Source organism: Hemicordylus capensis, chromosome 5 (genome assembly GCF_027244095.1).
Source record: "Hemicordylus capensis ecotype Gifberg chromosome 5, rHemCap1.1.pri, whole genome shotgun sequence".
Lineage (NCBI taxonomy): Eukaryota > Metazoa > Chordata > Lepidosauria > Squamata > Cordylidae > Hemicordylus > Hemicordylus capensis.
The window spans coordinates 246,293,652-246,309,022 of NC_069661.1; the positions used below are offsets into that span (position 1 = coordinate 246,293,652).

Sequence of the window (15,371 nt, forward strand, 5' to 3'; positions counted from 1 at the left end):
AGCGTGTCCTTCACCTGTTTAACAGGCATTTAACAGGCATGGGTTCTGCGACACCCATGCTGCTGTGGGCCCCTAAGGAAGTACTCATGGAATTCAAAATTTACAGTAGCACACCCACACTTTGGGAACACAACTTACTTTGGAAATGTTGGATGACATTCCACACTTTAAAAAACAGCAAATATAGGTAAGAGCTGAAAGATTGGAAATGATTTGTATGTTATAATTGTATTTAAAAATATTTTAAATTTATTAAGTGAAGTAGAAATAATCTCCCCCAAAAGGAAGTATCATATTTGTTCCTGAGCTGAATTTTATCTGTTTATTGTAATTGTAATTTTTTGTTTTGTTTTTTTTTTAAATCCTTTTGTACTTTTCTGCAAATACTAAAAAGTGTGGCAAGCTTTAAGGCTCTAGGACCAATCAGATTTTTAGTTAATTCCTTTCAATTTTCCCATTCACCTCTATTGGGAGTATCCGATTCCATTTTGCTAATTTCAAAATATTTCCAAAATTAATTCTGATATTTCAGAATTAATTCCAACGTTACTGGTCTGATTTTTAAAAATCGTATTTAGATTTTACCGATTTTTAGCAGTTTGGGGCAATTCTGGATAAAATCCAAATTTTCAAATCTGAATTTGCACAAGTGTAGTAGCTACCAACCATCAAAGGCATTTAAGCATGATCCTGCTATTAACCACCAAGTATTTAGTGAGTCTAAAAGAACTAGGAGAGAGGACCTTTTTGCATAATCAAAGAACATGTTTCCAGTGTATTTTAAATTATTGCTCTGTATAATTCTAGACAGAACTGGCTTTCTTTACATTTACACAGCTCTCCAGGATATGTGTTTTCTCACTATATGTACAAGTTGCTTTTGAATACCCTCTTTGTACCCAATACTGCAACATATCCCCCAAGCGTAGTTCTGCTCAGATAATATAATATCAAATTCCTTACTTTGGTTCTAGAGCTAACCATTTTACTTGTACACACCAAGTTTTGAAGTCTACAGCTGTACGGTATTTAGGACCTATCTTTTTCTGGGCAAACAAAAATATATAGATCTATAGTACCTGTGATTCCTAAGAGATAGAGGCCGGGTTCAGACGCAACATGAAACCAGAGTTAAACGAGGAGGAAGTTGGAACTCCAGTACATCCAAATTCGGGAAGGCGGGTTTTGGACTGAAAGTGATTTGTGGTTTGCCTTGCCAAACTCCAATTAGAACCTTCAGTTTTCACAAAGGTGTGCCGCTGAGACCTCCGGTTTGGCCGCCAAAGCATTATGTACAAACCCAGATACCGCCATAAATGCAGTTTCGTGCTAAGTTTCAAACCGCAATCATAGAGGCGGTGGCTCAGATGCACCTGGGATCGTGGCTGCTCCATGCCTGCAGCACTTCTCACTGGCCACCTCTCCGAGCATCAGCCCTGCCCCTCCTGTCACCTTCACAGTTATGGAGTTGCCCAGCAATAGGGATGCCGCTGGCTTGTCAGCCTGTCAAGCGGCACAATCACACATGGGCATTCCCTCTTCCCACTCTGTCCCTTACTTCCTACACCTGGCAATCAGGAGGAAAAGTGGATGGGATGACTAGATGGGCACAACGTGCTTTGCTCCCTGAGAGTAGCAACAATGATATATGTTCACAAGCACAAACACAAACACTCCAGGTGGCAACATAAGCATGACACCCCATCACAGCATCAGGAGCAGAAATGCTGTGGGTGGGTGGTGCCCGGGGCCAGGTTTAAAAGGCAACCACAACCAGGGATTCTCAAGCATCTAAGTTCTACTGTTTTCACAGAAAGATTCAGGAAGGGGGGAGTGCAGCCCCTTCCCCTTTGGGGGTTTGCAGTCCCTAGGCTTATTCATATGAAGGGCCGGACAGCAGGATCAGCATTGCCCCAGTGAAAGGAGCCATTCAACATATGTGATGATAATGGATGCTGATTTGGGGCAGACCGCTCACTCACAGAGTGCCAGGCCATGGCGACATTCCCTCACAGCTCGTGCCATGGGACATCAGAGGGGAGGGAAGAGAATTCCCAAGCAAATTCAGTCATGATGCCTGATAGCAAAACATCCCCTTCTCCCATGGACCGCTCTCTCATGAGAATGACAGGCCATTGGGGCTCTAAATTGAGCCAGGTTGCTCCAGGGAGGAAAGCTGCAGGGATGGGTACACCGGTGACTGCTTTCCCTGTCTTGGAGACTGCCACCAAGTAGTTGTCAAAGCATTCCTTCTGCCAGTCTGTCCACCCATGTGGAAATGTGTGCCCTTGCTTGTGCCTCAAAATGGCAACCCCGCTCTCCAGGGGTTGCTGAAAATCAAGGCTCCATTCTTCCACAAATCCCCGTGCTGGCAGATCTGCATATGGTGCAACTCTGGACTAAACCTGGTAACTTTGAAAGGGTTTAAAGATCCATCCATGCAGCCAGTGTTGCCCCGTCCGCAACTGTGGAGAGGCAGTTCTGTGTTTTAACATAGAGAGTTGGGGGCCCCCACACAAGCTGGGGGCCCTTTTGAGATACTAGCTCAACTCTTGATTGTGCAGTCTGAAGGGAGACCTAGGGCTAACACCCCATGGTCCTCCCCAGTAGACTGGCCCTCTCATGAGAGGGATAGCCTACCATCAGCAAGGAACATAAGCAGACCACCTGATCACAGGTCCAGGAGAGGAACATCCAACAGGATGGGCACTAAGTGTTTTGATCCCTGAGAATGAAGCAGCAACTATATGTGAACAAGCACAGACACTGCAGGGAGGGGAGAAAATAGCTGGGGGGTGGGCTGCCTGGGGTCAGGATTAAAAGGCAGCCCCAAGCAGGGATTCCGGAGTGGCCAAGTTCTATTTTATTCGCAGAAAGGTTGGGGAAGGGGTCCCCAGCCCCTTCCTATTGGGTGTGTGTGTTTGTGCTCCCTAGGCTTACTCATGAGCAGGGCTGGTCACCTGGATCAGTAGTGCTCCTATCAAAGGAGAGTGCCGACTACTATGAAGACAGAGTATGCTGATCCAAGGTGGACCGCACTCGCTTAAAAGAAGACCAGGCCATGGTGAAACCCCCTCACATTTCACGAGTAGAACCATCTGTGGGGAACAAGGTGGGGCATAGATTAGCAATTGTTAACAATGCATGATTATAAAACAACTCCTTCTCCCACGGACCACTCTTCACAAGCGTGTCAGGACACTGGAGCTCTATATAGAGCTAGGTTGCTCTATGAAGAAAAGCCACAGGGATGGGTACCCCAGTGACTATTCTCCATGTCTTGGTGACTGCCACCAAGTAGTTGTCAAAGCATGCCCCCCGCCAGCCTGTCTGCCCATGTGGACATGTGTGCCCTTGCTTGTGCCCTGAAATGGTGACCCCACTCTGCAAGGGTCACTGGAAATCAGGGCTTCCCTCTCCTGCGATTCCCTGCACCTGCGGATCTGCATATGGTGCAACGCCGGACCAAATCTGAGAATTTTGAATGTGTTTAAAGGTCCGTCCCAGAACTTGGTGTTTCCCCTATCCGTGCACGAGGCCAGGCTATGGCACTTGGAGCATCAAAATCTCCTTTGGGTGCATGCAAGACTTCACGGGGTGGGGTTTGCAAATATTCTGTTCTATCTTTTACCATGGAGAGTTGGGAGCCCCACATAAGCGGACGGGGGGCCCTTTGGTAGGTTAGCTCAGCACATGAGCATGCAGTCATAAGGGAGACCTAGGGCTCACACCCGTGGTCCTCCCCAGTAGACTGGCCCTCTCATGACAGGGCTAGCCCACTGGCAGCAAGCTGCCAGTGGAGCTGGAGTTCAGTTTGGTTTGCATGGACTGCTATGCCAGAGTGATCCCTCACAAGAGCATCCTAGATTACAGCAGGACAGAACTCCCAGCATCCTTTGTTCCCCCTCATCTATATATCCCCTGCTGTTTATCATGTTTCCTTCTCTTCCCTGAATAACAGGGAAATAGCGCACCCCAGCCCCCCAAATCATGCTTTTACAGGACTAGTTGGGTACAGGGCTCTTTGGGGGGCAGCAGTGCCATCGTTGTCCGAAGATATGCTGGCATTGCATGGCACTGGAATATATTTAAATGCCCTTTCCATGCCTAGGATGGGGGGACTGCTCTGAAAAGGCACGATTGCACTCCGCCTGCTGCCTTCAAGATTGTGGGCAATTGTTCACACAACTGGTGTGCTGGTGTTTTGCCCAAAGTCTGGCCATGGAGCTTTCTGGGATCGGCCTCGGCAGCCGAGCAGCAGGGAAGAGCTCCCCTCTTCTGGAACTGGGGGTTGCTGGACCTTGGTCTGTGATGCCATTTACAGATTTGAATTGAAACCGTGGGTTCTCCATCGTCCGGATTCAAGTTACATCTGAACCCGACCGGTCTATGTTTTACATACTAAGGCGAGTCTCATGATCAGTGCAACTCACCGGAAGGGAGCTTGCGGGGAGAGTGGGCTTAGCCCACTTTCCCCACAGACGATTGAAAGGCAGCCCTGGGCAGACAAATTGGCCGCCCACATGACTGTCGACTCCGTCACAGAGCCGGCAGGGGCTGCGGGGATCAGGGGCCACGTGGCCCCTGGAAGTTCCAGGATGCCCCGCGTGAGCATCCTGACCCCGCTCAGGGGTCTTCTCGTGTGTCGCCATGCGCCACAGCAACACATGAGCAAAAAGACATGGTTAATGGAACGCTTGCTCCGTTAACCTCGTCTTAGGGAAGGGGTATTTTTGAGGGCTGGCTGCCGGGAGCTGTGCAGCTCCCGTTGCCACACACGGCCACCCCAAAGTGGGCTAACCCACTTTTGGGTGATTGTGAGAATCACCTCTGTGTCTGCATGACATAATCCACATGGTCGTAACATGTAGCACTTAGTCCCCACTTCCCAGTTTGTGTGGATCATTGCCTCAGTAGTGTTAGCTCCCTAACAGGAAGTAGAAGGAAATGAATATGTTGATGCAAACAGTCACAACATTATTTAGTGATATATAACTCACTAGACCTCATGAAGGTAGTTGCTGCTTGTTTCATGGTGTAGTGCTTTGCGTGTTGAACTAGGACCAGGAAGACTTGAGTTCAAATCCCCATTCAGCCATATAACTCACTGGGTAGCTTTGGAGGCAGCTTCAGATGTTATAGCTTCACCCTACTGTTGCCATGTACAGCGGGGTGAAGGGAGAGAAAGAGGTGGTGCACATGGCTACAGGAGGGCGAAGATATAACACCTGAAGAGGACTTGGGCCAGTCACATCTCTTAGCCTAACTTACCTCACAGGGTTGTTGTGAAGATAAACATGACCATGTATGTCACTTCCTTCCTCAGAGGAAAAGTGAGATATACATGTAAAAATTAATTAATAAAAAAATATCTTTATAACATCTGAAGAGGGAAGGTTGTTGAAGAAACTGCTGATCTGCAACCAAACGAAAGGAACAATTTTCTGTTATGGATTTATACAATTACCACTTTGTTTTGTTCTCCTCCTTCCCAACCACCACACTTCAAAATAGTCTGTTTTACAAGGCTAGTAAGTATGCAGGCCACCAGAAAACCTTTATCTTTGAGCAAGCTTTCATCTCCCAGGTTGGAGAATTTTACTCTTGTTTGCTGATTATTATCAACACATAATGATGATGATATCTGCTGGGTTCCCCCCACCCCCTGTTTTAAATATATCATGTGTTTTCTTGTTTGTTTTTAACACGAGCTTTAAAAAAAAAAGCATGGAAAGGCAGGATAAAAATGCACATAATTACTCCATTTAAAAAAAAACCAGCTTTGTCTATGCTATATTGATGGGGCTGTAGCTCAGTGGTAGAGCATCTGCTTCCTATGCAGAAGGTCCCAGGTTCAATCCCTGACATCTCCAGGTGCCCCCACCTTCCCCCCTATGCTCCTCAAAGCTAGATTGACCAATGGTCGGACTTGGTGTAAGACAGCTTCCGATGCCCCTATGGTGTTTAAAGTGCTGTAAGCCGTAGCAAAAGTCAGACTAGGAGGCGAGTCTCATGATCAGTGAGACTCGCCAAATGAGGTTTGCGAGGAGAGCAGGCTCAGCCCCCTCTCCCTACAGACAAGCACTGCTGCAGCCCTGGGCGAGCACGCGGGGCACCCTGGAGAGACCCCCAGGGCCGGGAGGCTTGTTTCAGCCTCCCAGCCGGGGGTCTTCTCATATTTTGCTGTGGCGCAGAGCTGCGCCGTGGCAATACATGACCACAAAACCCGGGTTAGCAGAGCACTCGCTCTGCTAACCTGGGCTAAGGGGAGGGGTATGAAAGCCTGCGAGCCCGGTGGTTCCCATGATCCGTGGACAGCAGGCTAAGCTTCCTTAGCCCGCTTTCCATTGATCGTGAAAATTGGCTCTAGATGTGGCGGTCAATGTGGAGCTGCTTGCTGCCCAAAGCATCAGCCATACACCTCCCACACTGTACCCTCTAGTAGAACCTTCCTCAGGTAGTGATGTCATAGCATCCTGCCCTGTCTCCACATCATTGACTGCTAAGAGCAAGGTGGTCACAAGAGTATGACGTGCTACTAGGCACCTTGGAGGAGGAAGCTGGAACTAGAAGCGTGCTTGCCAAGTTCATGAATGTCATGTATTGACTCTGTCTAGGCACATTTCTTCCACTGGGCTTTTGAAGGGGTAGGAATCTTATAGCTATCTGCACTGGTTGAGAAGAGTATATTTTCAACATAGCCAATCCTCTTGCAATTATGTCATTGTCCCTGCATGCTTTCCCCCCTTTCTCCTCAAAAATTTTAAGGCTGCAGCTGGGAAGTCCCATTACTCCAGCAAGGCCTCCTCCTGAGTAAACATACATAGGATCAGGTGGCCAGTCAACTGGTTTCTAGTGAAGGGGAGGCAGGAAACACACTGTCTTTAAATTATGAATATTGCTCCATAAATCTCTAGTAAAAATAGTCAAGGTCTGATAACCTTACAGTGTTCTTGCTGTGTACCAGGTCACATCATCAGCATGTAAATGTGTAGAATGTTTCATGAACTATCCAGTGCCGACAGGTCATTAATAAAAACTGGAAAAGTAAAAGCCCTCTAATTAGCCTCTGAGGTAACTTGGCGCGTAACATTTTCACCTCCGATTCAACACCATTAAACAAAATGACTGGTGTTTACTCATGAATGCCATTGAAGAACCATTCTCCCGTAGTTAAAGTCCACCAAACCGAGGGAAATGTAGACAGCAATATGTTCTGATCAAAGGCCAGAGTCAAATCAATATAGGCATTTCCTGCCATCCCCCCTGCAAAAAAATTGTAATGAATGGATCATCTTCAAGGTTACCTTGAGAAGAGGTAACATGACTAAAAATAGGGTCAGTGCATTATCTGCAAGGAGAGAGCTTATTAATTTTTGAGCACTTTGAGCCAAAAAACTGCAAGTTTATAATTAGGACAATGTGATGGGTCTATTCAAACAACTGGCTATCTCAAATTAACAAGGAAATGTTCTAACAAGGAAATGTTTAACAACATGTTGGAGATTAAGAGCAAACTCACATGAGTATTTTGGAGAAGGAGGAGGAATAGGCTCTGTGATTATGGTAATCACAGCTAGAGAATCCAGTTATAGCATGAGTGAGAGTCCAGCTATAGCACAGGAGCAGAGGGCCAGAAGCAAAAAGTCAGGTTGTAAAGAGGCTGAGGTTGGATACCAGACTAGATTGACAAGCAGAGGTCAAGGACAGGCGAGCGCAGGGTTTCTTAACCTTGGGCCCCTAGATGTTTTTGAACTACAACTCCCATCATCTCCAGACATGGCCTTTGTGGCTGAAGATGATGGAAGTTGTGGTCCAAGAACATCTGGGGGCCCAAGGTTAAGAAACCCTGGGCTAGAGGACAGGTATCAGACTGGGCTGGAGTGGACAGACTGTGTTGCTACTCAGTGGGAGAAGTTACTCAAACGCAAGACGGAGGAGCCTGGTGTCTCCTCATTGCCTGTGGGATCAGCTGATCATACTCAAGCAGCAGAGTCAGCTGACAGCATTCAGCTTGGCACTGCAGCCTAGAGGGTGTTATTGACCCACACTTTCACACAATCAGATGGGGTTGGGCTGGAGGGGAGGCAGGAACCTACCTACTTCCTCCCACATGAATGGAGGCTCCATTGGGCTCTGCTGCTCACGCACCCACATGAACACTTCAGTGGTGTTCCTTAAGGCTGTATTTGGGAGCTGAGAGTCCTCCAGTATCCCACAATGTCCTGCACAGACAGTGGAGAGGCACTTCTTAGCAATGCAGAAATGCACCTCTCCCTGGCCCTGCTTTCCACTAGACACATTTGTAATTATTGCTGCCGACTCCTGGGAGCGGAAGAAGCTGGAGCGATCACCCACATGATCAAAAGCTGAGGTAGAACAGAAAAGTTTTCTGTCCTACCTTGGTTTAAGCCTGGGTACAAAAACTAGGCTATGCAGTTAGGCAGCCATTGGGTAGGAGAGGTTCCCATGGCTCCAGACGAGCTTCTGTATCTGGATTAACCCTCTCCTTTCCACAAAAGGCAAGTTGTGAGAATGACCTCACAATCTAATCTGGCTGACATTCTAAGAAACCCGAGTGCTATAGTCTGGCTGCTGGAGGCCCTGGTTCAACACCCCTCTCTTTGTGCTGCTGCTACTGCTGCTACCACTGCTACTACTACTACTAATAATAATAATAATAATATTTATGTACCACATTTCTCAAAGCAGTTTATACAGTTAATTAATTAATTAATTAATAAGATGGTTTTCTGCCTCCAAAGGCCACACAATCTGAAAAGAAACACAAGATAGATACCAGCAACAATCACTGGAGGGATGCTGTGTGGGCTGGATAGGGACAGGTGCTCTCCCCCTGCTACATATTAGATAACTGCCACTTTACAAGGAGCCTCTTTGCTCAACTAGCAGGGGTTATGCTAACAATTGAAGGGAGAGTTCACACAGGCATCATACCTCGCGGCTGTTCTCTCCACCATAGTTAAGGCTACTCTGCCCTCATGAGGCATTGTGGTGGTGGTGGGGATGTCTGAAGAGAATGCCTGAAGAGAATGAAACACATCTACCAGCAGGTAAGGGGAAGTGGAATCCACCCAGCAAGAAGCTGCCAGTTGCTGGCTGAGCCCAATCATCCCCAGGAACCAGGGTGGGTGTCCGCAGTGGGGGCCCCAAGGCTTTGGGCCCTCAACATCTTCCCAGGATGCCTTGTGCTGGTACCAGCTCTGACCTCGGCCCCCAAACAACTATATAGGAATAACTAGCAAGATGCCCGCCAAATGGTGAAGACGTATAGTTGGCCATAAAGTGGTGGGAGAGGTGTGGAGCTGAGAGTATGGTTCATTGCCTGGGACTATGGACGCCTCCGGTGTGTGAGAAAAGAGAGTAAAATCACACTTGCAAAAGTGCCATTACTGTGCTTTTTATTACTGTCTGGAAGTGGCCAGTGAGTGGGCAACAAATGTGTGAGAGACGACATGAATGCAGAAGTTAATACTGGTCCAACATACAGAGCTGTTGACTAAGTTACTGAGCTAATTTATGTGAAGCTTGAAATGCATGATATAAGTGCCAAGTCTTGTTATTATAGGAGAGTTGTCCCCTGTTTGTTTTCCCTCCAGACAAACCAGCAGCACTGACCTCTGATCACAAAAGCCCACCAACCTCAATAGGTCAGTCTTTCCCCTCTAAGCATTTTAGATTTGCTTTCTCCCTCTTTTTTAAGATGAAAGAGTTTGCTTGAAAAATACACACATTTTTCTTCTTCCAACAAACTTCTTTGCCATTTCAATAGCCTTGCCAAAAGTATCCAAAAATATGGAAAATATCAAAATTTCAATTTTCTTTCCTTACAACATTTGACGCTGTGTTTCCGCGTTATCGACGCCAAAGTGATGGCCATGTCAAAACAAGATCTCAAAATTGTCATAAAAATGGCATTGCTCTTTTTAACCAGCTCTGCTGCCAAGTCGACATTTTTTCCCTCTTGAACTAAAACTTTGTTCCTTCAACAGATAGCAGCTGAGCTCAGAGAGGGTGGTGGGGAACCTACTAGAAATTGGCATTCACAATTCCTGTATGGAAACTTCCAAGGTAACTGCTGTTGCAGCTGGATATTAATTTACTCATTGCCTAATTTGACGTTGTTTCGAGTTTCTGTGAGAAAAACAGAGCAAAAGTGTTCTGGTGTAGCTTAGAAGGTAATAGTGTAAATTGTATGCTAACCAGTTGTATTATTTCCTTAGCAATGGACTGGCTAGGCTGGCCTTAGCAAAGCCACTGAAGCTATTCCCACGACCAGAAGAGATCGGGCTAAGGGAGCCTAGCCCAGTTTCTCCTGGTCATCTATTGCCACGGGAGCGACGTGGCTCCCGGCAGCCAACTACCAAAATTACCCCTCCCCTTAAACAAGGTTAACAGAGCGAGCTCTCCACTAATCTCGTTTAGTTGATCATGTGCTGCCGTGGTGTGGCTCCACGCCACGTCAACACATGAGGAGACCCCCTGCAGGAGGCTAAAACAAGCCTCCTGGCCCAGGGGTCTCTCGGCATCCGGGGGCTGGTCCCCGATTCCTTCGGCCCCTGCCAGCTTCGTGACGGAGCTGGCAATTGTGTGGGTGGCCAATCTGGCTGACAAGGTTACGGCTCCCTGCACTAACCCTAACAGCACTTCACACCAATTGTGTGAAGTACCTCACTGTCTTCTCCACCTCGGTCTTCTCACTGCACCTCTAATTTAATATTGGCCTGCCTGACTGGGCTGTTGTAAGGGCAGTTGAAAATAATTTTGCAAAGTGCTTTGAATTCTTCAAGCTGCATCAAAGCTCCTACTATCCCTTTGTGGGGTCACTGGCAGACATACTGTGCAATGAGCTACTCATACAAAAGAAACACGAGCTCTCTGCTTCCATGCCAGCCAAGAGCCCCTCCATACAGCTTCCAAAAGCAGAGGAAATCCATGCTTGCTAAGCTGTGCATCATTGCTGCTGTGCATTATTCCCAATGGCAGAAGTGGCACTGCAGTAATGACACACAGCTTGCTTATTTTATTTATTTGTTTGTTTGTTTGTTTGTTTGTTTGTTTTTTAATACCGCCCTTCCAAAATGGCTCAGGGTGGTTTACAATTTAAAAAAAGCTTAGGGGACATAGAACAGCTTCCACGTTTGGAGGCTGTATCAACGGAATCTTGGCTGGTGCAGAAACAATGAGCCTACATCCCTCTTGGATGGACAGCTCCTTGTACAGGTGAAACTCGGAAAATTAGAATATCGTGCAAAAGTCCATTAATTTCAGTAATGCAAATTAAAAGGTGAAACTGATATATGAGACAGACGCATTACATGCAAAGCGAGATAAGTCAAGCCTTAATTTGTTATAATTGTGATGATCATGGCGTACAGCTCATGAAAACCCCAAATCCACAATCCCAGAAAATTAGAATATTACATGGAACCAAGAAGACAAGGATTGTAGAATAGAACAATATCGGACCTCCGAAAAGTATACAGTGTACTGTGCTTGATTGGCCAGCAAACTCGCCTGACCTGACCCCATAGAGAATCTATGGGGCATTGCCAAGAGAAGGATGAGAGACATGAGACCAAACAATGCAGAAGAGCTGAAGGCCGCTAATGAAGCATCCTGGTCTTCCATAACACCTCATCAGTGCCACAGGCTGATAGCATCCATGCCACGCCGCATTGAGGCAGTAATTGCTGCAAAAGGGGCCCAAACCAAGTACTGAATACATATGCATGCTTATACTTTTCAGAGGTCTGATACTGTTCTATTCTTCAATCCTTGTCTTCTTGGTTCCATGTAATATTCTAATTTTCTGAGATTGTGGATTTGGGGTTTTCATGAGCTGTACGCCATGATCATCACAATTATAACAAATTAAGGCTTGACTTATCTCGCTTTGCATGTAATGCGTCTGTCTCATATATCAGTTTCACCTTTTAATTTGCATTACTGAAATTAATGGACTTTTGCACGATATTCTAATTTTCCGAGTTTCACCTGTATCATACATCACTCTTGATTAATAATGTAGTTTTATTTTTGTGGGCATGGTATGAGGGCTGTTTTTTACCCTCTTTTGGGACCTTGAAGGCACGGTTATTAAACAGGCAGTTTCCAAAGGAAAGTCAAACCACAGGTTTAAAGGTCCACATACAAATATATTATATTGAGTACAAAGTAGATGTTTGGCTATGGTATGACACGCAAGCATTCTCAAGTTACGTAGACCCTTAATATGTTCATGTGTCTGGGCTTAGTACTTTATGAGGTCAATCACACAATCAAAAACCGTGTTCCACCTGGGTTTGGGAGTTGTGTGTGCTCCCAATTTTCGGTTGTATGGAACCAAGGTAAGAGGAACACCTGGGTAGAAGTGATTGTGTGGAAGCTGTTGGAAGTTAAAGGACTTTGCACTGTCTCTTTGTCTCAGACAGTGGAGGACAGACTAGTAAGTCAGAGGGCTAGAAGGTCAAGACATTGGTCATCACTTCTCCACTGCTCTGATGCCATCCCTTTGATATGTAGATTGCTACTCTTAGGGATCAACTTCCTCTTCCTCTCTCTCTTCCTGCCTGCCTTTCTACCTTGCAACATGGCAAGCCTCTCTCCCTGCACCATATGTTCAGAGAGGATGCAGAATCCATCTGCATCCAGCTAGATAGATAGATTAGAGATCCTAACTCCTCACTTTCCTATCTAGAATGGAGTTCCTTAATAAATGCCTTCTATATTGATTTGAAACTATGAATTGGCTCCAAGTTACTTTACTCTCAGCATACAAGCATGCCTAACTAAAATTCCGCTGTGTTGTGCCTCTATGCACTCTGCTATAATGAGAAAGGGATTCTCTCACCACAGAGAATTTCCAACAGAAGCAAGGTAGGAGGAAAACCTGGGTAGTTTTTCCTCCCACCTGGCTTCCATACAGTCACTTCTACCTGGGTAGAACACAGTTTTTGATTGTGTGAATGGCCTCCATATCTGCTATCAAGTTACTGTATGAGACTCTACACACAATCGGCATCTAGAGCCTTACTGGGCTCTGCGGGGAAAGCAGGGTCCTGCAGATGAGCAAGGAGCCATCCCTGGGTGGCTGGATCGGCCACCCACACAACTACTGGCTCCATCACAGAGCTGGTAGGGGCGGCAGGGATAGAGGGCCACCTGGCCTCCGGAACTCCCAGGATGCCCCACATGAATGCGCAAGGCATCCTGGGGAGACCCCTGAGGCTGGGAGGCTTGTGTTAGCCTCCCGGTCATAGGTCTCCTCATGAGTCGTGGTGCAGAGATGTGCCACAGCATCTCACGGCCAAAAAAACCCAAGTCAACAGAGTGCTCGCTCCATTAACCTGGTTTAAGGGGAGGGGAAATTAGGTGGATTAGGCGCTGTGGAACCACCAGGCTCGCCCGCAAGTCCAGCAGTACTCATGATCCACAGAAACAGGGTTGGGCTCCCTTGGCCCGATTTCTGTGGATCATGGGAATAGCTTCAATGAGTGTTTACTACAGTGGGAGATGGAAGAAGGGAAGCAGTGATGGGAGGTCTACTCAGCAGAAGAGATCAGTGAAATGATCCAGCAGGGGCCAGGTAAAGTGAGTGGGGGGGGGGGTCAATACGAGAACTGGCCATGAAATGGGAGGTGGAAAGGGGAGAAATCCCAAAACATAAGGGGAAAGAAGAGAGGCAGGCAGGTGAACTGGCAGGAGACTGAGAGAGGCGGGGATGGGTACCTGAACAAGTTTGGGTAGTGAGAGGAGGAGGAGCTCATCCAGAGAACCAGTAGAAACCTGGGAGAGGTGAGGTGGGGAAGATGAGAGTTTGAGGATGAGGGACGGGCAGATCCAATCAGAAGATTGGACAGGAGACCAGGAGAGAGAGAGAGAGAAAGAGAGAGAGAGAAGAGAACACGAGCGAGTATGGGTAAGGAAAGGAGGCACAGGCTAGTCTGGAGATCCAGGAAGGCAAGAGAGATGCAGAGAGGGGGAAAGAGAGTTGAGAAATGGTTAAAAGCGAAAGGGTGACCAAACAGTGGAAATTGATGAGAAGGGAAGCAGCTTCTTTGGCTAAACGGGGAGAGCCAGCTAACAGTTCTTCAGTGCAAGGCAGACCTGAGGGCTGGGTTAAGGAAATGGTGTGGGGATGCCTGGAACCAGGAAATGTAATCTGAGAAGGAGGCAGTTCCTGGGTTTGCCAAGGACCACCAATGGGAGAGTGGAAGACTGTCCTAAATTTCTGGGAGTTCAGACTGATGGAAACCACATGGGGAAGATCACCTGTACCAGAAGGGACACCCTGCAGGTACTCTTGGTGAGAAAATGGGCTAAAATTCACTCTGCTTGGACATATGGAAGCTATTCTGACAATCAATAGAAAGTGGGCTAAGGGATCCTAGCCTGCTTCCTGGTGATTGTTGGAACCACCAGACTCACGAGCTAGCCCGGTGGTTCCAAGGCGGCTGGCCCGCCTTATTCCCCCTCCCCTTAAATGTGGTTAATGGAGTGAGTTCTCTGTTAACTTTGTTTTTCTGCTCATGTGGCACCATGGCATGTGGTGACACATGAGTAGACCCCCAACAAGGAGGCTACAAGAAGCCTCCCAGGCTCGAGTGTCCCGTCCCCCCCAGAATGCCCCACGCGCTCACGTGGGCAGACCCAGAATTAGGGAATTAGGCCGCCACCGGCTCCATGACGGAGCCAGTAACCATGTGGGTGGCCAATCCAGCCACCCAGGGCTAGGGGTTGGATTGTCTGTTAAGCCTGCTCTCCCCACCAAACCCTGTCTGGCACTTCACATGGGTTGTGTGAAGCGCCTCATGGTCTGAGTCAAATGACCCAGCCACGGCTTACACTCTCATAAGAGGATGATCCACTCACAAGCAGCTATGGAATGGCATCATGAGATGAAATCCATACTTAGAAGTCTGCAAGCCCTGCTGCACACTTTCCTGGTGGTGGACCTATCCCTCATGAGCCCATGGTCTTTGAGTGGGGTCCATGGGACCAGTAACCCCAGGGGCTGCCTTTCTAACTCAGGAGGAGACATTGACCTCCCTCCCCTCTTTCTCTGGTAAAAGACAGATCTAAAGGGAGAAACCTTCTAGTCTAACACAATGAAACCACAAGCACTCTCTCTCACACACACACGTTCCCAGGGATGGAGTGGGGGGAGGAGAAAACTCCCGGGAGCATGGTAGAACAGGGGCTCTCCCTATATTAACCTGTCCAATGGGACGGGAAAGGAAGTGAGGTTCTCAGCAGGAGGAGTGGGGTATGGCGATTGAAAAAGGAAAGAGACACACACAGTCTTCAGAGTATATCCCAAAGACTGTGCACTTTGGGCGGGGGGAGGG

At 47.4% G+C, this 15,371-nt stretch overlaps 1 non-coding gene across 1 annotated transcript; it reads left to right on the top strand.

The window, feature by feature from the left end:
• Nucleotides 1-5,801: 5,801 nt before the first annotated feature.
• On the top strand, nucleotides 5,802-5,873 carry TRNAR-CCU (transfer RNA arginine (anticodon CCU)). Its single transcript has one exon. It is a non-coding gene; the product is annotated as a tRNA-Arg (tRNA).
• The last annotated feature ends 9,498 nt before the right edge of the window (nucleotides 5,874-15,371 follow it).